Genomic DNA, 24,361 nt, shown 5'->3' on the forward strand with positions numbered 1-24,361 from the left:
AAGTTTTTTGTTACTTAGTTTGTTTTAACATTTATAAGCCTGTGTTTGCTAAAGATTAACTTACACATTTCTTTAGGTTGCATGCTAGTTTGAATGATTAAATTTGCAACCCAATGCTACTTTAATTTTAAAGAAGCTTGCCATACTTATAGGCCATGTCGTAAGCAGAGAAGTGATATATTCCAACACACATTAACACAAGATGTGAGCAGCAGGTGAAAATAGAGTACATGTGAAACAGCTGAAAAATTTGAAGACTAGATAAGGATACTAAATTTAAGTTGAAGCAAACAGTTTTCAACATATGTTTATTTTATCTTTAATATCTCTTTCTCCTTCCTTTTTATGACAAAGAAATAGGCCAGGAAACTTGCTACTGAATGGCCTAAAATAATATCTAAGTTTTTCTTATTAGTAGCTTCATGCCATGAATCATCCAGAATGTTCTCATTTTTTAGCCTTATATGTGGGATTTATTTTGTTTTATGCCCTCTGTAAGATTGGGGATCAGATGCTTTCCAGATAAAGATGGATGTTTACACATCTATAAATTGCAATACCTATCCATCAAATATATTTTTTGCAAATGGGCTAGGCATAAAAGACAGTTATAGAGGAGTGACATTAGCAGGATGGCAGACTAGGAAGCCTCAGACTTTCCTTCCTTTCATGGAAACACTGATTCAACCAAGTACATGGACCAATTCTCTTTATGAGAAATTTTGAAACTAGCTAAAGGCTTCTGCACCTCAGAAAGGCTTCTGCACAAATCCAGCTTTATCACAGCTGCTAGAAAAATCGTACCTTTTTGTCATAGTACCCTGGCATAGTGCCATGCCATTGGGCATACGAAAGAACAAAACTCGACCCCTATTTGACACCATACACAAAAATCAGCCCAAAATGGATTAGAGACTTAAATGGAAGAGCTGAAACTATAAATTATACTCCTAGAAGAAAACTTGTGTGAGAAGTAAAAAGCTTCGTGACATTGGTCTTACTGAGAATTTCTTGATTATGACACAAAAAGCATAGGTAACCAACGTAAAAATAGACAAGTGGGACAGCATCAAACTGAGAAGCTTCTGCCAACAAGGAAACAATCAACAGAGTTAAACAGCAACCACCAGAATGGGAGAAAATATTTGAAAACAATATATCCGATAAGAATTTATTTTCCAAAATACATAATGAAACTCCTGCAACTCAATAGCAAAATAAATGACTCCATTAAAAATAAGAAAGAACTTGAATATATATTTCTTCAAAGAAGACTTACAAATAGCTAGCAACTGCATGAAAAGATGCTCAACATCACTAATCATCAGGGAAATGGAGATCTAAACCACAATAAGATATCACCTCATACCTGTTAGGATAGTCGTTATCAAAAACAGAAAATAGCAAGTATTTTGGTGAGGACATGGAGAATTTTGAACCCTTATACACTGTGGGTGGGGATGTAAAATGGTGCAGCCACTATGGAATATAATATGGTATTTCCTTAAAAAATTCAAAATAGAATGGTCATATGACCAGCAATCCTACTTTGGCATATTTATCCAAAATAATTGAAATTGGGATCTTGAAGAGGTATTTGCACTCCCAAGTTTATTGCAGTATTATTCACAATAGCCAAAAGTGGAAACGACCTAAATGTCTATGGACAATAAATGGATGAAGAAAATGTGGCATATACATAAATGGAATTCAGCCTTAGATATAGAAAGAAATCCTGTCATACGTAGATAAATCTTGAGAACATTATGCTAAGTGAAATAAGCCACTCACAGAAAGACAAATACTGCATGATCCTCCTTATATGAGGTATCTGAAGTAGTCAAAATCATTGAAGGAGAAAGTAACATGGTGGTTGCCAGGGGCTGGTGGGAAGAATAAAATGGAGAGTTGCTATTCAAAGAATGTAAAATTTTACACAAGAAATAAAAAAGTTCTAAGGGTTTAATTTAGAACATTATACTTATATTCAATATTTCACGGTTCACTTAAAAATTTGTTGAGAGGGTAGATATCACATTAAGTGTTTATAAGCCTTGCAGGACATTCGGTCCTGTTAAAAATATCCACAGACACATTTAGTCCATGTCAGCTATTCTTGAAATGTGGTCCTGAGGAAAATATTCATAGCATATTTGATCTATGCCAAATGGCCTTTGATATGTGGTCCTGTCAAAAGCATCCATGCTTAGAGAAACATCCCTGGAGTCAAATAGCTCATAACATTTACTTATACTTTTGGTTTACAGGATTAATACATAAAAATATTTTCTTGTTTTATTTGTTCAATAATGCTGCTGTGACTGTTTACCAATAATAGCCCTTCTCGCCTGGGTAGCCTAGCTGACCATGACATCTGTGGTTAGGTAGACGGGTAGGCGTGGACCAAATGTCTCTGGGTGTTTTGGACAGGACCAAATATCTGCTAATTCTTTTAATGCACACACACAAAAGATAATGATGGAAAACTAGCATGTGTTTTCTCTGAAAACATAATTATAATTTCTAAGATATCATGTCTATTTTAATTTCTAAATAAACTGATCATTTGGGGTATATGACTAATTCACCCCCAAAATGTCATGTCAAACATAACACAGTAAACAAGGTGATGGTGTTAGAACTGGGGAGAAAGGGAATAGACAGAACTAGTTGGTGGGATCCACACACATTCCAAGTCAGAAGCAGTCCTAATGTTGCAGGTCTTCTTAAAGTTCAACTAGAATGGAGTCAAAATAAGTGGATGGTAAAGCACATTTCCACCTTAAATATACAAGGTTGAGCTTTAAATTTGCATAAGTGTGAATCATAGTCTTTACATTTTTTCTTTCACTATGTTTTGTTATTTTAAATCCAGTTTCCTAAAATTTTTGATCCAGTCTCAAAAATAATGCCATAAAGATTGAAAAATAATGAAAGCACAGGTTTAACATTGCCTTACGAGTATTTTCTAGTCTAACCCAATGTTTACAGTCATCTTGTTTTACAACTTTGCAGTTCAGTGCCTCCTGTTTCCAAACTCCCCTGAGAAGATTCACCATCAGATACCTAAACAATTCCTAACTGGTATTAACTCCGTCTGCCTGTCATGTATTCAGTACAATTGATGTGTGATTTTGCTTATCAACATATTTGAGAGATCAGTATTATTGTTCTTGTGCAAAATACAAAGGCAGTGCTGTCCGTGGTTTAGAGTTAGAAGTTTAGTCCAATGGAGTTTCCATAGTAATTTGTTGCCAGGCTTTGGGGTAGTGTTAGTTGAGAGGGTTTCCTCCTACAATGAAAGACTGTATTTTTGAGGAACTACTTATTGCTTTAATGTCTAATTCTACCCAGTACTCCATGTTCTATGTAGCCTTTTTTAGTAAATCCTACCTTTTATAGTTGCTACTTTTTAAAATAAAAAGGGTCCTCTATTTTTTATTTTCATGTTAAGAGGTCAGAATTATCCCAGTTTAAGAAGTGGGTAGCATTTTATATAATCTTTGCAAAGAGAACAGCACTTTAAAAGGAACTGCTGCCCTTATTCAAGTTCCTTTAAACAGTTTATGTTACATATTTACATTTTATTCCATGGCTTCCTCTGAAAAAGAAATATGATTGTGCAGTTGCACAGCTTGCAAGTTCAACATTAGATTTCTCTGTGGAAGCCTGCAGATGCACAGAAATTAAATACAGAATTATGTAGGAAATGAATGATCTGTAAATTCATTTGAAATGCCCATAGGTATCCCCTTCCAAACCCGGGTGCTTTTAGTGATATGCTGCATTGATTTTCTTGTATGTCACATTACATTGGGTTTGTATGTCTCATTATGCGACGTTATCACTTTATGGTGCTGTGGCTTTTGTGGTGACACTGTGAACATAATGTAATGTGATGTGCCATGGCTGTGAAATACCATTAAACTAGGAGACTCTAGAGAGTCAGTGAATTATGCCATTTCACTACTGCAGTTCCAGAAGGCAGAGAAAACTGCAGGAGGCACTTGCCTTGTAGGATTATTTGAATTTGTTTATGTACCTCATTTGAGTGGTGTACTTATGTTGGTAGAATCACTAATACTAATAATACCACAACAATTTGAATTTGATACTAGGAAACCCACCTGTCCCTAAAATGTGTTGTTACATCCTTTAATTTCTGCAATTATGGCGTAATAACAAAAGAAGATATCTTGTATCATCGACCCAATATTTTCCTCATGTTGAGCAAAGAGGGGAGAAAACTGCTCTATTCCAATGTGGCACTTGGTCCAGCAGAATTGTCCAGAATGTAATAGGGACAATTCAGTGGTTTATGACTGCTATCTATACTGGGTTTTTCTTGTCAATCTCTTGTTTTGTCGTGAATCTTTTTATCCATAGAGACCTTCAAAGTAGTGTAATTTTGGGGTTTTCTTCCTTTTGAAGTTACACTGCAACAATTAGTTGCCAGAAGATCAGGTCATGATAGCACGGAGTTAGAAGAAGACATGCAAACTTCTCTGCTCATCTACTCTCTTGGCACCTTAAATTAAAATGATAAAATCCTTTAAAACTAATTTTTATTAAGAGCCTTTTCAAATGGTGTCCACCATGAAATCTCTCTGGTGGCTACTATTTGTCAAAGTAAATCATGGCTGCGGTTTAATTTAGAGACTGGATAACTTAAAACCAGCAACAACAATATTACAAGAATTCTATTACACTTGTAAGACATTTCATTTCTGTAAACATTATATAATTTAATTCTCACAATAAGTATATATATTGTTATTGTGTTTTATAGACAAGAAAATGAAAGGTCATCCAGATTTACTTATTTCCCTGTGGTTCTTTTCAGTCATGTTCCATGACTAAATACTTAGTGCTGCTGTTACTTCATCGTGTCAAAAAAAAATATATATATATATGTATATATATATATATGGTAGGGATGTTTTACTGCCTAATTATTTATTCACTATGTGTGTTTAAATTGCAATCGCAAAAATGTATTCACCATGGCATCAAGCATACGAGTATGAGCCCAGTGCTCATTTTCATAAAACAGGCAAATATGCGTAAATGTTGCCCAAATCATATTATCATTAGCTGAAGTAAAGACTCAGAGCCTTGGTATCTCAGACAAGTGATATCAGCAGAGGTCATTTAAAAATCCTTTTTAGACTTAAATATGATGAAGAGATGAGTGTAAGGAACATCGGTGGGTTCAAAGGAAAGATACGCTGCTCTGTGATTCCTTTTCTCTTCATCAGGCCAGTGTCATCTTTCATTGTGCTCCCAATTTTCTCTTCCACATATTGCTTATATTTACCACCTGCAGAATGTGAAGCTACTTCGTGTCTTTATCTCCTGTTGGTTATCAAGTTGAATGACTTTCTTTTATACGTATGTGTAATTCCATAAATGATATATTTCCTGAATTAATTAAAATAAGCCTCCCATGCCATTGAGGAAAAAGTAGGTTGTAATGTAGCATGCACGTCTTTAAAACATTACCTTGATTTCAACATTATTCAATTGCAGTAGGGCTTTTCCTGAGACCGTTTAATTCAATAGAATCTTTTTCAATGAATAAATGCATCCTAATTTTTCATGTTGACTTTCATGTTCTTGTAATATTTACTATGGCATTGATAACTTGGAAATATTCATATATTGCATCCAGATTATTGGTATGATAATATATTGTAGGAATATTGCTAATTTAAAATGTTTCTCTTAATAAATTGACTTAATCGGCTCTCATTTAATCTCCATAGGATACAGAATTCTTGCATGAAAACATAGATGTTGTAGATCCAGTTGCAAATTTTTAGTAAAATAATTATAAAATATTTTTATAGCTATGATTAGTTTTGTTGTCCTATAAGCAAATGTGTGTGTTTGTGTGTGTCTGTGTGTGTGAATATGTATGTTAAATCAGACAATAAGAGTGGAAAATAGGACTATTATGCTTAACTGTTATCAATCCATGACCCATGGGACACCTTTGTGTCCTAACTCTATTTATAATGCTTTTTAAAATTATCTTTTATTTTTCAATAACAGTTGACATTCAATACTATATTGGTTTCGGGTGTACAGCATAGTGGTTTACAAAATACATGTATTATTTCACAATTTTCATTGGTCAGAAGTCCAGACAAGGCTTAGCTGAAATCAAGGTTTTGTTTGGCCAGGCTGTGTTCTCATCTGCAAGCTTGACCTGGGGAAGAATCCACTTCCAAAATGATTTGGGTTGTTGGCAGAATATATTTATTTCCTCTTGGCTGTATGAATGAGGGTCTCAGTTTCTTACGGGGTAGAGGCCACGTTCAGGTCCTAGAAGCTACCTGTACAGCCCTGTCATGTGACCCTGTCCATCAGTGGGTCACAGCATGGCCCTCTGCTTCTTGAAGGCCAGAAAGAGAATCACTTTATTCAGACTGCTCAGATGGAGCCTTATATACTGTGATATAACCATGGGAGTGACATGTGACCTTTGTTATTCTATTGATTAGATATAAGTCACATTTCCACCTCCACTCAAGGGGAAGTGATTATAGAAGGTGTGATTCAGTGAGGTTCACTGTAGGGTTCGTATGTGACTTGACAGTCCCCCATTGCCCTAAGGAATTCCACAGTTTAAAATATCCTAAGTACCTATTTGATCAGTATTTTTCTGTGTTTCTTCTGGGAGACACGTTTGGCCTCAGGACAGTATTCCTTGCCGTTCTATCAAGGGCACTTTCTGAAAGGAATTGAGTCAGCTAGAAATGTTGAGGCTTGAAACCATCATGTTTTTTTGGTCTATTCTTTGTTATTGGTATCGTCCACTAGTATATTATCAGTGTTTTTATACTTTTTCAATTTTAATTGCATAGGATTAGAGTAGCTTATATTATTCCATATAAAATAGTGATAACAACAATAATGATACCAATTGCCATTATTTGTTCTGTGTGGTCCTCCTACATGTTGTCATTTAGTCTTTATGGCACTGCTGAAATAGAAGCATCAGAATGTCCATTTTCAGAAATGAGAAAATTAGAATTAGAGAGTTTGTGCGTGTGCCCAAAGTAAAAAGTTCATATGAAATTTTTAACTCAGGTCTGGCTGAAACTAAAGCACTCATTATCATTAGAATTACTTTGATGTGATACAATACTATATGAAGAGTCCTAAGAAGAATATTATCTTTCTTTTGTATTTAAACTTTTTTTTCTGGACATACCCAGAGTCTATTTTTTGTTGTTGTTGTTTTGGTTTTTGTTTTCTTTTTTGATTTGAAATCATAATGAACATATACAATTCTTGAAGTCGATAACTAACTGACTAAATAACTAACTATAGTGGAATTGCTCAATGTTGCACTGACATTTTATGTTGGATAATACTTTGTTTTGAGGAATTGTTCTCATTTTAAGATGTTTAACAGCATCGATGGCCTCTATTCAGTAGTGCCAAGCAAAACTGTCTTCAGACATTGCGAGAAATCCTGGGGATTGGGAAGTGGGAAGTGTCAACATTGTCCTTGGTTAAGAATCAATGTTCTACAGTGAATTCTACTTTGTTTAAAGTTCCTGACTAGCTCTGAGACCTGTACCCTAGGAAAAGTTTTAAGAATATATTTCTCTAATGTGATATGATGTCGGTCATTTTCCTTTAATTTACATCTTTTCAAAACCATATTTTTCGAACAAGTGGGGTTTATCCCGGGGGCACGAGGATGGTTCAACATACGCAAATCCATCAATGTGATACATCACATAAACAACATAAAGAACAAAAATCATATGATTATATCAAGTGATGCAGAAAAAGCATTTGACAAGATACAACAACATCCATCTATAATTAAAACACTTAATAAAATAGGTATAGAAGGAAAATACCGTAACATAATATATGACAAATCCTCAGGTAATCTCATAGTTAATAGTGAAAAACTGAAGCCCTTTGCTCTACGTTCAGGAACACAACAGGACTGTCCCCTATCACCTCTGCTTTTCAACAAAGTGTTGGAAGTCCTTGCCAGAGCAATCAGGCAAGAGAAAGAAATAAAAGGCATCCAAATTGGGAATGAAGAAATTAAATTGTCACTCTTTGCAGATGACATGATGCTATATATAGAAAACCCTAAAGACTCCACCAAAAAGCTATTAGAAATAATCAACGAGTACAGTAAAGTTGCCCGCTACAAAATCAACATACTAAAGTCCATTGTATTCCTATATACTCACAATGAAATCTGAGAAAAAGAAATAAAAAAACAAAACAATTCCTTTTGCAATTGCAGCAAAAAGAATAAAATGCCTAGGAATAAACTTAACCAAGGATGTGAAAGACCTATATGCTAAAAAGTATAAGATGTTTTTAAAAGAAATTGAAGAAGACATAAAAAAGTGGAAAGACATTCCGTGCTCATGGATTGGAAGAATCAACATAGTTAAAATGGCCATATTACCCAAAGCAATGTACAGATTTAATGCAATCCCCATCAAAATCCCAATGGCATTTTTTAAAGAAATAGAACAAAAAATCATCAGATTTGTTTGGAACCACAAATGACCCCAAATAGCCAAAGCAATCTTAAGAAACAAGAACAATGCTGGAGGTATCACACTCCCTGACTTTAGCTTGTACTACAGGGCAACAATAGTCAAAACAGCATGGTATTGGCAGAAAAACAGACACATAGACCAATGGAATAGAATTGAGAACTCAGAAATAAAACCACATAAATATAGACAGATAATTTTTTACAAAGAATCAAAAAACATACAATGGAGAAAAGACAATCTTCAATAAATGGTGCTGGCAGAATTGGAAAGCCACATGTAAAAGAATGAAACTGGACTGCTATCTGTCACCATGTACCAAAATAATTCAAAATGGATCAAAGACTTAAGCACAAGACCTGAAACAATAAACTGCATAGAAGAAAACATAGGTACAAAACTTATGGACCTTGGGTTCAAAGAGCATTTTATGAATTTGACTCCAAAGGCAAGGAAAGTAAAAGCTAAAATAAATGAATGAGACTATATCAAACTTAAAAGCTTCTGCACAGCAAAAGAAACCATCGACAAAACAAAGAGGCGACCAACTGAATGGGAGAGGATTTTTGCAAACAGTGCCTCTGATAAGGGGCTAATATCCAAAATATACAAGGAACTCATACAACTCAACAACAGAAAAACAAACAACCCAATTGAAAAATGGGCAGAGGACCTGAAGAGACATTTCTCTAAAGAGGACATACAAATGGCAAGTAGACATATGAAAAAATGCTCAACATCACTAATCATCAGAGAAATGCAAATAAAAACCACAATGAGATACCACCACACACTGGTTAGAATGGCTATCATCAACAAGACAAATAGTAACAAGTGTTGGAGAGGCTGTGGAGAAAAGGGAACCCTCATACACCATTGGTGGGAATGCAAATAGATACAGCCACTACCGAAGGCAGTGTGGAGGTTCCTCAAAAAATTATGAATAGAATTACCATATGACCCAGCAATTCCTCTCCTGGGTATCTACCCAAAAAATCTGAAAACATTTATCCATTAAAAACAAGTGTGCTCCAATGTTCATTGCAGCTTTATTTACTGTGGCCAAGACATGGAAACAATAAATATGTCCTTCAATAGATGAATGGATAAAGGATTTGTGGTATACATACATAATGGGATACTATTCGGCGGTAAGAAAAGATGAAATAGGACCATTTGTGACAACATGGATGGATCTTGAGATTATAATGCTAAGCAAAATAAATCAGACAGAAAAAGAGGAGAACCATATAATTTCACTGATAGGTGGTATATAAACCAAAAACAGCAAAAGAACAAGACAAACAAATGAGAAACAAAAATTCATAGACACAGATAATAGTTTAGTGGTTACCAGAGGGTAAGGGGGGAGAGGGTGGTAGATAAGGGTAAAGGGGATCAAATATATGGTGATAAAGGAGAACTGACTCTGGGTGGTGAACACACAATGTTATTTACAGATGATGTAATACAGAATTGTACCCCTGAAATTTATGTAACTTTACTACCAATTGTCACCCCAATAAACTTTAATTGAAAAACAAAAAACAAAAAACACGAAACCATATTTTTCTGCAACTACCTGTGCTAACTTATGTAACTAATTTCATATTTTACTTATCAGCTATTGAAGCAGTGCTTTGAACATTGAATGACTTTAAGATCTGAAAGACATCCATGTGAGAGCAAAGCCTTGAATGTTCAAAACGAAACTTTTTGGACAGATTGCCATGCTAACAATCATGCCAAATATATCCAAAAACTGATTTTTAATCCTTACCATTTTGGGTGTAACAATCCTTGCTATTCAAGTGCCATGTCTTACCTGGTCTCAAAAACCGTTTTCATTTTATCAACTGAATTGAATGCTCTCTCATGCTTGCTCTGCAAAGAACTTTAGTCCCTACCTCACTTTTTGTTTAATAACATTCTTTCTGTTGACATTTATATTGAAGTTGGTTTGCTGTGTGACTAATAGAGGAGATTGATAACATCTAACGTGAGTTGTTTTCCCAGAGAATAAGCATATAAATAGGTAACTTCATCATTAGCTTGGACCTTAATGATTTTGTACCCTATTTAACCTTGGGAAATAAATACCATATTTGTGGGTAGATGTCTTTATACAGTTTAAGCTTTTAAAATAAAATTTAAAAGATTGGGAAAAAAACAAGCATTTAAAAGAGAACAGTGAAATTCATAAGTTTGGAATTTTCTCAATGGTCCCTTTTCAAAGCATATATCCGAATAACAAATGAGAGTTTCCTTTTTTTATTTCTTTTTATTCAAAGATATGAGCATTTAGTTATTTAATTCAGAACATTTCCTCAATCAAAACAATATAGCTCCTTTATTTCCTAATTTTATGATCATTATTTGTCTTTTTTTAATTGAAATACGTGTTCTTTGATTTTCCTTCTTTGGTATGCTTATTTACATTTTTTTGTATGTTAGTTAAGCAAACTTATCCATTTAAAAAATGAAGTTAGAATCTTCACCTTTTTCACCTGTTTGAGAAATAAAAATCTGTATTAATTTTGAATAGGTGGATATAAATTTTTCTTTGTACTATTGAAAATATGAAAACCACTAAGGAAATAATAATGTAAATCAGAATAAGTTGGGAATATTTACTCCCTTAAAATAAAATAAATATTGTGTTTGTGTAATAAACACATAAGACATTCCCCCTTCTATTTCCAGAGATCACAGAAGCAATAAATATCTAGGATTAATTGTTCATCATATGTATTCCATCAGTGATCAATTAAAAAAAAAGTGTGTTTTCCTGTAAAATGATAAAGATGATGCCCACAAGCCAATAAACTCTACAATAAACAGAAAAATAGAAAAAGGAAAAGAAATATACGAGTGTGATTATAGTGATAACAGAATGACTGGTTTATTTAAGTGAGTGAGTAGGTAGGAGATTTAAAAATCTATACTATTTGTGAACTTAGGTTTAAACTTGTCTGAGAGGGTTCCTGTTTATCAATTCCATTTTGATAGAGTTGATAAAATTAACATAATAAACCAAATTTTAATTCAAAGAAGTCTTAATATTGTCAATATATTTCCAATTCAGGAGGATCTCGTCTCACTTTGTGTTCATTACTTTTCTGTATGTGAGTATAGATTTTATATACATGAAGGTAGAGAGTAGAAGAGTGAGTCGTGTGCTGTGATTCTTACTCTTTTATGATTTGTGTATGCATGCCACTTAAAATGAAAACCAACATTGCAACCAATGTCATTATTTCCCTTCTAAACACACGTAAACATTGCATTTAGATTTGTCATTGTATTTGTTAGTTTAGATCCTGTTTCTAGATTTGGCTCTTATATTTGATTCAAAATCTTAGTTTTAAGAAATCATATTTCTCATTTCTTTGTGTGATTTCAGTAGGTTTTTTTCCTCCTTCTTATCCCCCTTTTTAGAATATTCATAGTCTGCTAGAACATGATTAGAAATTGAGCTTTATGATATCTCTATCAGTCAGGGTGGTTTCAGTTACTATACTGGAGTAAAAGCAATAACTTCCTGATCTCAATTGTTTAAAGCAACAAAGGTTTTATTCTTGCTCTTGCTGTATGTAGCAACGGTCATTGGGGATTCTCTTCTGAGTCACTGCCACTCTGGGCCCTATGCTGATGCAGCAGCCACTACCTGGAACATTGTCCCTTTGGCAGAGTGAGCGAGACTAGTGAATTACCCACTGGATCTTTAGCTATATTATCAAAAGTGATTCTTACATTTCCATTCACATTTCACTGGCCAAAGTAGTAACTGACCACTCCCTATATCTAAAGTACAGAGAGCACTATTATTTCATTACCCTGGTGGAAAGCTAGAAATATTTGTGGACAACACCAACACAATACTATCATCATCTACCCTTTAGGTCACAAAATATTAAGTTCACGCTCCTTCTTATATGCAGAATCCGTTAATGTCTCTTACAAGCAAGATCACAAAAAAGTCTGATCTAGTCACTGGGTCCAACTCAAAGCTCAGAAACTTTAAATTATGGCCAGTTCACGGGAACAATCCTATGGGACTTGAGACTTGTGAACTAAGGGGACACAAAATCTTCTGTCTTCTTCCCTCCTTCATCCTCCTAATATGCAGTAGTGGGACAGGCCTCGGATGCCCACAATAAATACTTTCATTCAGAACGGGGAGGAATGGGCAACAAACAACAGTTGCTTGCCCATAGAAACTTGGAAGGTCACTAAACCAGCACTGTTTGGCTCCTCTCCCCAAGGATGGGAAACATTCTTTGATTAACTCTGGTTGCTCTTTGAGGCGGCCTTCCCTCCACTGTTTCCAGGGCTCTTTCTTTTCCATTAGCCTGTTTGGCTATACCTGAAGTTGGAGAACATACTCTCTTTGGGGATGAGCAACTTTCTTAGTATGCTTCCTGCTTGTACACTAGTTGGGGGACCAAGCAATGTTGAGATGTAAGATTTATTCATGTTCATTATACAGTTCAAAACGTGGTTTTAAACTTATTAGACATCATTGTTGCCACCTTTTGCCCAGAAGCACTCTTGTTTTAGTCGTGTTTTTTTTTAAGCTCTATTCACCAACTAGTATTGCATTGTGCCATTCCCCAAACAAATACTTGCTTTTTACAAACGATATATAATGTTTCTTGAAAAATGAAGTCAAAGATGATAAAAAAAGTGTAGTTGCACTGGTAATTCATCTCTCAGATGTAGTGCACTGAGCAGAAGTTGGACTATTTGAATTTATTTTCTGGTCAGAACAATTGAGAACACTAGCTGTTGTCCACTTCTGAATGCCATCATCTTTTCTCCTGATATCGAATCATCCATTGATTCTGACCTGCCTATTTCAGGATCTACAGTATATATTGAAATGTCTATAGGGCATGTCTATAGGGCATTTCATTACCAAAAGAGTACAAGAGACAAGAGTAGCAGCATATAACTACTATCAAACTGTACTTCCGGTGTGGCTAACGTGATAGCTCATAAGAGATCCTAACGCATTTAAGAACATTCACATTTCCACTTTATCAGTTGGTAGAAATTGTAGCAGTTACTTGTAATTTCAATAATGTAGACTTCTCTGTGTCTTCAGAAAATTAATCAGGTTTCTGCTCTTTTTCAAACCCACCCTTTTTTTAAACACAGATATTACTACGTATTATGGTATAATACTTTCAATTTATGTGTCATTTTGTATTCCTTAAATTAAATTCATGGAGACTTTGGGATCAGATGTATTAAATTATGATTAAAATGCCAAATTTAATTTGGTTCTAAAAAGATTTATTATCTGAAAGAGAAGCTTATTATGTTTATTATGTTGACCTTTCCACTATATGTCTGTGATTTTTATTTTTGTTTATTCCTTAACTGTAATTTCAGACTCAGGGTGTCTTGACTCTTTCAAGGGATGTTTGAAGCACATGATTATGTGTCTCTGTGTGTGTATGTGACTTCCATGATGAAATTTTGTTACTTTATAATCATATGGCTTGTGTTTCTTTAGCTTTCCTGAATTCCCTGCCTTATTACTGAGTTTACCCAGGAGAGCTTTTTCCCAGTATCTATGCTTCATTTGGTGATCTTATTTACTATGATGATACATTGTCTTTTTTATGCAGATGATATACTGATTTATCTCTTTCAGTGAACTTTTCTGCAGCAATTTTAAAGCTGTCAGGCTGTCAGACTAAGATTAAAGATTGAAAGACCCAGCATTTCCATGACAAAGTACATACAAATACAACAGCCAGCTAGAGCTCTTCCCTTGATTTAACAATCTTTAGTTGTGACTCCTTCTTTAGAGAACAGACTCTTCTATAGAACTGCAAAACCAAGGTCATAGAGGAGTAGACTCTAGAGGTATCCTAAGGGGTATTATTCACTGGTCGCTTAAATGTTTCATTTAACTTCTGAGGAACATTGATCAACCATGACCATTGTTCTTTGGGACTGATTTATAAGTACAAGAATTGCTGAAGAGCATCACATACTAGATTATAGATCAGGGAATTAATGGGAAAAGTGTATAGAGAGAAGAAAAACCGGAACATTCAGTGGCTAGAAATACCTCTTCTACCATCTTCTAAATGTTGGAGTTAGTAAGGGCCTGACTTTTTAAAATTTCATTCTATCCCATTCCTCCAAGTCATCTAATTCTTTCCCATTGCTTTAAATGCCATCAATATTTCTGACACCTAAACTGACATCTCCAGCCCTGAAGGATTTTTCTGAGATGCACTCCAGCCCTGAAGTGTTTTCTGATATAATAACTTATTTGAATATTACATGGAAATGTCATAGTTATGCCTCATGTGACACTTCATAAACTATCTTGCATTCAGTCTAGTGTTTCCCATCTCCAGTAAAAGTCACATCTATGCAACTAATTGGTCAAGCAAGACACCTAGCTATTGTTCTTGACTTGCCCTTCTAAGCCTGGCATAATTTGGCCTCTGCACTTCTCTTCAATCTCACCAGGTACCACTCTCCTGATCACAGACATTCAGCCATGGTACCTGGTATTTAGTAATTTAATTATTTATTTAATTGTTTTCATAAGCCAGCTTCATCCCCATTTCCCTGCCAATATATCTCAGCTTGAATACCACCATACCATAGAAACTACATTCTTTCCTTTGCTCTGGCTGCTGCAACTCAGTGACTGGAACTGCCCTTGGTCCAGAACTAGGATAGCAGCAAAAGTGCAAGAAAGGTCTCCTCACATTCCCTTGCTCATGGTGGCCCTTATTCCTAGTTCTATGTCCAGAAAGAGAGGGCTCCTCAAAGCTTTCGTTGCTCATGCCACCCTGCTGGGGTCTCATCCACAGGTCAACATCAGAGGAGAAATTAAAAGATAAAAACAAATAAAAACAAAAACAAAACAACCTGAGATGTTACCCCATATCAGTTGCTTCTTTAGGTTTTGACTTTACTCCCCAGTCAACTTGATTTTGCTAACGTTTCAGAGTCTTCTCATTGATGTCTTTCCTACTTACCCAGTATTTTGAAGGGTAGTGGGTTTACTCTATCTTAGCCAACCTTGAAAGGTCATGAAATTCATTCTTAAATTCAAAGATTAAATTATTTTATCATGAGTTACCCAGTGGACTTCATAATGGTACAAAATATTTGTAATGCTAGCACATTTGATTCGAAAGAACTGGAAAGGTTCAAGTATTTAAAACTCTTATTTTTATAAGAACAGTTTTATCCAAGATAACTTGCAGCAGATGTAGCCACAAAAATACTAGGAGAAAGTGGGCACAACTGTCAACCTCATAGTTTTAGAACTCCTACTCTTGCCTTGGATATCTTGCATAATATGAAGATATTATATGGCACAAGCGTAAGCCTTCATGACAATCTTATATTAAATATAAATAAAGCATTTTTCCTGCTATTTAAGGAAAAAAAAATGAATGGAAACAACAATAATATTTGTTTCTGTGAATGCAATGGGTCATACTGCACACTCCTTGAACCCATTTGTAGATATCACTTGTTAAAAACACACACTTTAGAGTCAAAGAGAACTCAGTTCAAAACCCAGCATACAATTTATTAGGTATATGACCAGGGACAAATTCCCTACTGTGAATTTTAGTGACATCACCTGTAATATGAGGATTGTGGTAACAATGAAATGAGATAAAATATATCCATTATATTGCACAAAACCTCTCACAAATAATCTCTTTTTTCTGTATACTGACATGTGTATTTACATAATATACATTATATATCATATATAGTATCATGTACCACTCAAAGTCATTAAATCTTTATGAACTGCAATTACTACATATTTAAAATAAGGTTGATTAATATTGCTAAGCCTTTATCACTGGCTGTTTGTATTTTGTCAATTTGGCATCAAGACCACTCCCTTTAGCTTTTGGCTTTACATTGCGGTGTGAGACCTGGAATTATGCTAACCTAAAATCTCTTGGGTCTTAAACACCAACAATGAGCGGCACCAAGAATGGCTGGCTCTGGTCTGGTAGTTTAGATCGTCAGTGTTAACTTCTTTTACTTCCCAGTTTCTCCTCAACCACTTTGGTGTTGTAGACACTTGCATTGCAGCTCCATCAGATGCAGCTCTCTGGAATTCCTGATTTCCTAAAAGCAATAGTTGGCCTTCCTCTTCCAACTCTTCCAATTGTACAGTCTTTGGTTGCCTATATTAAATCTGTTTTTAACAACAACAACAGCAAAAATAGAGTAACTTTTGATTTGCCAATGTTACTCTGACTGATAATGCTCAACAGACATAACGCATATGAAGGTTCTATTAAACAAGGGGAAACATATGACTGTTAGATACTTTTTCTCTCCTTTCTTTTCTGCTGGGGATAAATTCCATTTCTCCTCTGAATTACTATGCATTTTTATATTGTGTTATCTTTCTAAGGCGTAAGAAAAATGTAGAAAATATAACAGATAAAAATAAATTTTGAGTACAAGGTTATGTAATTTATATTATGTAGTTATACCAGCCTTTTATGATTACACACTTGTATATAAGAAAGGAGATTATTTTCTTTGATTAAAATAAAATGTAGGTTTGTTATTGTTGTTTATTTCTTTGTAATGCTCCTTTGAAAAAGATGTTTTTTAAAGTAGGGATGTTATTGCAATGATAGTACTTGTAAAGAAATTGTCAATTTAAAAACATGAAACTTCCTCATTCATAAAACAGTATAAAGTACATACACGACAGCTCTAGCCCTCTGACTAACCTGCTGCAGATCTCATCGCTAAGACACACTAATTATATGGAATATAAAGCTTATTATGATTAAACTACCACAGGATCTCTAACAGAGAATGATAAAAACAAATGCCCAGAATGTCTCTTTGAAAACATGAGACAGAATATGCTATACTTCGAAAGATTTTAATGAAAAAAAATTGTAATGAGAAAGATATATAATAAAAAATTATAATTAAATGTAAGAATTATGATCTCTAGGGGAAAACAACTCCAAGTATCAGATTAACCTCATGACTTTTATTGCAAACCAGGGTCACTTTTCCTGGAGGAAGCCATAAAGGCTGCCTTAGGCTACGATGAGACAAGTTATCTGATTCCCAAAGAAGCCAAAGACTGGGGCAATGATAATAAAATGTCTAATGTTTATTGCCTGGGGAAAGATTTTCAAAGATGGCATGATGCCAAAAATAAATTACTTTTTAAAACAAATCCCTGAACCTTTGCTCTCAGTGGCTTCACTTTGGTGTCTTGTCAAACGTTTCCAGTCTGACAGTCCACTTCATATTTGAGATTGGAGCATCCATAATTTATCTTAGGCCAGGCACAGAAAATTCTTCTTTTTATACCCCATTCAGTATTTTTTCTAAGTTACAGCAGCAATACCATTAGCAATATCTAGGCCAGAAACTAGGAATGGCTGTTACTATGAATATTTATTTCTGTATAAAATTGTATCATTGAGGAAAATATGGGGACTAAAAAAACTATTATAAAAATGTAGGTTTTATTTCTTTCCTCTTTTTTATAACATATGTAGCAAATATATAAATTCTATAACATAGAACATATACTAAATACAATCCTTATACATACCAGTTATTCCAGAGTATATTGGGGTAAGTCCTCTTAAAACTCATTAACATGACTAATTAATGTCTGATACATCATAAAGTTTTGTTCTAGAGTTCAGTACATGCTCCAATCAAATCAAATAAACTAGAAATACAAAACATATTGATTTGTCACAAAATAGAAGTTAAATTCATACAGAATCTTTTTGTATGCATATCCTCTCATAACCAAAATTCACATTATACAATAAAGTGGGCGACTTGTGACTGTTAATAGATATGAAACCAGTGACCCAACACTGTTAAGACTATATCAGTTGCCAACACAAAATGGTATATAAGAAAAAAACAAACAAAAAAACATATCATTAACCAATAATCAAGATGAAATAGACCAGCATTCAGGAAAGAGCAAAAAGGAAGCATCAACAGGAATATTGCCGCTAAAAACAAATAAATCAAAGTCTTCATTTGAGTTACATAAGAGTACCTCTTATTGCAGGTGTATTTCATAATCTCCATGTCTCTGCTATAATTAGAATTTGATTAGATGAAGCAAAAAATAAATTTATGCAATGGTAATGACTTCTAAGTTTTGTGGAAAATATTTCTATCAAAAATATTTTATTCAAATTATTAATCAAGAGTGATGGGAAAATATAGGTATTCACAGGCATTCGAACATGTATAAAATGTGTGTCCTATTAACCCTCTCTTAGAAAGTTACCTAAGGTAATACTCTATAAAATGAGAGGATAAAAGTAGCAAGAGAAAGTCAGATGACTTAGGAGATTATTGAAGGTAGGTCCCCCCAAAAATCTCACAGTCTATTGTAGAGCAGAAAGGTAGTACTCTCCAGGACAAGATAATAATAATAAAAGGAAAACATAATACAAATCTAAAATTCATATGAGACATTCCATAAAAAATAAAACAGTAAATTATTTAATGAAACTTAAATAATATTAAGTAAATTAATGAACAATTATAAACTCCAGGGGAAAACAAACAGCTCTGAAAATGTTATGGTAGAAATTTAAAGCAAACTAAAATTCAGCTTCATTTTGAGCAACTCATTAAATGTCATTATGCAACTCAATTTATCTTGACCATGTAACATTACCTTTTGAGTGGCGTAGCAGAAGTGACATTGGAATAATTACGATCATAGTATCCCATGGTATAAATCCAAATATTATAAATACAAGGATGACATTTGTATTTACAGTGGCCAATATTTATATAGTTTAATTTCCTGGGGAAAAAAAGTTTGCTGTTTTTTTTCTATCTTTTGGAATCAACAATGGACATATCATAGATTACTTAATTAAGGTTAGAGAATGCCAAGTAAATGGTAGAAGTCCTGCCAATATAAAAACACAGATACATTTTACAGAGATTGGAGGGAAGAAGAGGAAGAAATGAAGTATAAGGGAGAGTCAAAAGTGGGCATTTGGAATATTCTTTTTCTCTTATAGAAACAAGAAAAGGAAGATCAGCTATGATGTTTAAACTTCCATAGTAGAGTAGCAGGTGAACTAAGATTCTGATATAGCTAAATAAAAAGAGAAGTAAGAGGAACTATAGTGTTGTAAATCCACATATATTAACAGAAAATGGTCAAGAAAAAGTTGGTTAAGCTTTTCAAAAATAGTTTAAAATATTTGCTTTTGAGGATTTGAACTGAGAATTGAGAAGGTAAATTGGGGCTCATTTTCTTTATTAAATTTCTCTGTATTATGAGATTTTTAAAAACCATGTATGCATACATTTCTTTAGTCAAATTATAGAATAATTTGAAACAAAAATTCCATGTGAAAAGAGATACACAGAGTAGCAAAAGTGCTTAAGAATGAAAGGATAATAAATTTATCAGTGCTATTCTGCAGCTCCTTTATTATTTAATTCCCTATCAAATTCCCCAAAGTGTCTTCTCCAAAGAACAATTATTTAACCTCAATTTTTCAAATTTTGATCTTTAACTCCTAAGAGAAAGTCCTCCTTGTCTCCTATTTAAATAAGAAGGTAGATGCTATCCAGAGAAAACTGCTTAAATTTCCTTTTTTTTCACCTCTAAATGCCTGTTCAGCTCATCTCCATTTGTTCTCTTCTTTTTCTTCTGCTTTGATAGATATATATCTGTTCCTCTCTAAGACCGGTTCTTGTATAAGTGCCCTTATTTCAATCTCAGCCATCCTACCTCCTTCTAAACTTAATCTCTTCTATTTGGTCTTCAATCTTCTCCTGCACTGTCTCCCTTCCTACCCATTAACACGTTCCAATATTGTGTATCAGATTCACATTTTTCAGATGGCCTATGTTTCTTGCTTTTTCCCTGTCATACCTAATCTTATAAAGATAATGTACACTTGCTGCCTATATTTTCTCACCTCTTGTACTTATTTGATAACCTTTTAAAACCTGACATTTATCTTTATTGATCTAAAGAAATTACAGTTTTATGTTAGTAACTGCCTTACAAATATCACATACAAATAATTTTCCTTAATTTTTATCCTCATTTACTCCCTCCATTTATCAGTTTTGATGACTCAATCATGAATGAAATTCTCTTTTTTATACTACATCCCCAATTTGTCCTTGTGCCTTTCTGAACATGGCTTCTCTGTTACCTTTGTTTGCTCTTCTTATTTTTCTTAAACCCTAAATGATGTCTCTATAAGTTTCTTTTTGAAACATCTTGTTCCTGTATCTATGTTCACTCTTTTTGTGATTTCATACATTCCACAAAACAGTATGTTTACTCATGCCTTTATAGTTACAGTGCTGCATCGGAAATGAAAACCATATTTTAATTCATCTTATCTATAATTTAACTCATTACATTTCACCACCAAACCATTCTCTCCTGCTCTTTATCTCTTATTACTCTTTCTATCAGTCAGCTTAGACCTCATAGAGCCAATCTTGTTTCCTTGGTCCTCCTCATTGCAAACACACATCTACTTGATTAGTTCCGTTGTTCCTGTCCTTAGAGTTACTTGAGCATTTATTCTCTACTTTATGTTCCCAATGCCTCTGTGGTCAGCTTCCACATTTTTTTTTTCTTCTACTTTACTTTTTCACACATACTCATCACTCAATCCTAGTTCTTACAGCAATCCAGGATATATTTTAATAGCTTCAGTCTCATAATCTGACAGGGTTTGAATATAAATTCTGAAGTCCACAATTTAGGACAGAGGCCAGAACTGGAAGCTAGCCTATATTTCTGGGCTCTGTTTTGAACTAACATATTTTCCTCTTTTCTAGTTAGCAGACAAGTCCCCAGCAGCAACAAGGTTACAAAATTGGGCATTCTTCTTGCCCTTTGGGCCTGGCTTAATTCTCGGGATCTGGTTTCAGATTTAGCTAATATCTCTCTACTCTCTTTCCAGATTGCCGATCAATAATTGCATTCCCTTACTGGATTTGGGATCCCACACTAAACCACAGCTCGTGTCTGGGGCACTTCTCCATTCAACTTCCTCAGGTATGTGATCTACATCGTACCTATCCCCATCCTCCAGCAAAAGTCCCGCTGCCGATGGACAATGTCTTTAGTAGAACTGCCACTCAACAGGCTTCTGATTTTAATCTGTAGTATGGATTTCCCAGTGCTGTCCTGGGTTCACATTAATTGTGCCACTGAGTTCCAATAGTGCCCCAAGTTTTGCCTGAGATTGTTGCAATTTTAGATATTGTTCTCCTTTAAGACTAGTCTTTATAACGGCTTTATTTCCTTTTGTTCCCACCTTATTTTAGTGATATATAATCTAAGATATATTTCTAGGTACTCCCCTCTCTCATTGTTTCTACTGCTGTGATCCCATAGTCCAAACATACATAATACTATTATCCTGACTAATATCCTTTATGTGCTTTCTAATAGCAATAGTTGTTTAATAGTGTTTATTACTTAGAGTTAGTCTTCTAATTTTCCTTGTATATTACATGATCTCTGACATTAGTTTGCTTTTCCTAAGAGTGAGGGCTATTCATTTATATGAATTATTAGTTCCTTTATTAGTTCATTAATGCAACATAGTTGATTCGTATATCAATTCAACACACATTTATTAATTTAAATACACTAAACTGATCCTATATCCTATATTTTCTTTCTCAAAGGCCTTCAGTGGTTCTCCATTTTTCTGAAAAGTAAAATACAACATCCATTTGTTTTAAACTACCTGAACTCTATTAACATCTTTACGTACAATTTACATTTTAAATAAACTAAATTTCTCATCTTTCTACAGTAATTCTATACATCTACTTACGACAGAAGTTGCCTTCTTATCCTCCTAGGTATCCAATGTTTTCCAGTTCAAATCTAATTCCAAGAAGAAACTTTACCAGATATTTGGCTATGGGAGTAAGGGAAATCATTCACTTTCTAAAGATTTTATTTCCCTGCTTTCTAATCTTAGAGTCTTAATACCTCAGCATATATTAAAATAATTAATATGAAGTTGCTACTTGTTATGCTTCACAAGTGGTAAATTATTAAAAATATTACTACATTAATTCTGAAAAAAAAATGTTAGCTTTTGCTATTAATGTATAATGATCACACAGTAGAATTCAATTTTGCTTACTGTCCTTCAGAAGAGTCTAAGTAGTTATTATGCCAAAAAAAGTCATTGATATTGGTTAAGCATTAACAATTTTATAATATTCATTAAGAATATACATTTAAATATGGTATACCCACCCTTCTAGTCTTCTCTTTTCCAATGTGTTAAAATGGAAATATTGGGCATAAAGATAAAAAACACACATAAATATGATCACTATAAAAAAAGTCAAAGATTTATGTAGCTAATTATCTTGATCCTTTCAATAATATAAAGACGAGCAACTCAGAAAGTGCTTTATGCTTTTACTGATACAGAATAAAAGATAATGATCTGATTTTAACATAGAGTTAAAGCCAACACTAAAGCATGGGGCAGAACTTTGAATCACACACCAGTTATATACCTGCCTATGTTGTGAGCCATATGACTTTCTGAAAATTACATAAGAACATTATTTTTAAAAAAGTGATATAAATTTGATATGGGTGGTTTCAAGATAAAAGTAAGAAAGAGTAAAGTATTTAATGAACTCATGGAAATACATAAGAAAAATAAGTTTTGTTTTTTTCATTTGGCAAATATAAGTGGAACACAAAGATAGAATAGTTAATGAGACAGAGAAGATTCTTGCTTTCATAACATTTTTTTAAGTAGGGGAAGACAAATAATAAGCTGTTAAATAAATAAACACGATAATATTATATAGTGATAACTGATACGAAGAAAATACAATAACTTAATATGAAAGTGAAAGGGCCAAAGAGGAAGTTATTTCTAATTGAGTAGTCAAAGACCATTTCTCCAACATGTGATTGGAGCTGAGAGTCAAATGTTGAGAAACAGCTAATTATGATAAGATGCTTGATAATCACAAGTGCAAAGGCCCACAGGTGGGACTGAGAGTTGGTTTCTAAAGCACACAGAAAGAAAACTAATGCAATTTACTAAAAATAAATAAAGAAAGAATGGCATGGAATTAAATTAGAAGGGGATGAGTTTATGTAGGATCTTGTAGGCCATGTTAGGTATTTCAGTTTTGTTCTAATATTTTATTAGGACATTGTCTTCCTTAAACTAAGAATAATGTCTAACTGGCCTTTGATGACCAAAGTCTATTTCTGCATAATATAAAACAAATGCATCCTGAAAAATCATGGATACCCTTTCCTTATTCTTTACTCATTATATCTTTATATGTATGTGTGTGTGTAATTTTATTTTATTAAATTTTTTGCCATTTCATAGAGTTAAACACTGTCTAAAATTTTAATTATGCCTACATCTTACAATATTTATTTTAGAAAACAGGTGGAGATATTTTCATTCAAGGCTAATGTTATTGAACAAACCATTATGTTTGCTAAATTAACTGTGTCATACTCATAACTGCTTAGGTAAATCATTTTTGAGAACCAAATGGAATGTGTCAGATTGAGGTGTAGAGATTTCCATTTTCCTCTGAGATGTCACCTCTAGTACCATTGGTAGAAAGAAAGAATGGAATTGCATCTGCCCCTGCCAATCACTGTGAATAGAACTGAATTTGTTGATCTAGACTTTTTCTCCTCAGTCGCTGAACCTTTAGAAGCATAAACACTAGGGAGTTAGATTTACAGTGTATAAAATGTCTGGTGCACTATTGCTTTTCAT

The sequence above is a fragment of the Rhinolophus ferrumequinum genome, chromosome 4 (genome assembly GCF_004115265.2).
Source record: "Rhinolophus ferrumequinum isolate MPI-CBG mRhiFer1 chromosome 4, mRhiFer1_v1.p, whole genome shotgun sequence".
In the NCBI taxonomy this organism is placed as follows: Eukaryota; Metazoa; Chordata; class Mammalia; order Chiroptera; family Rhinolophidae; genus Rhinolophus; species Rhinolophus ferrumequinum.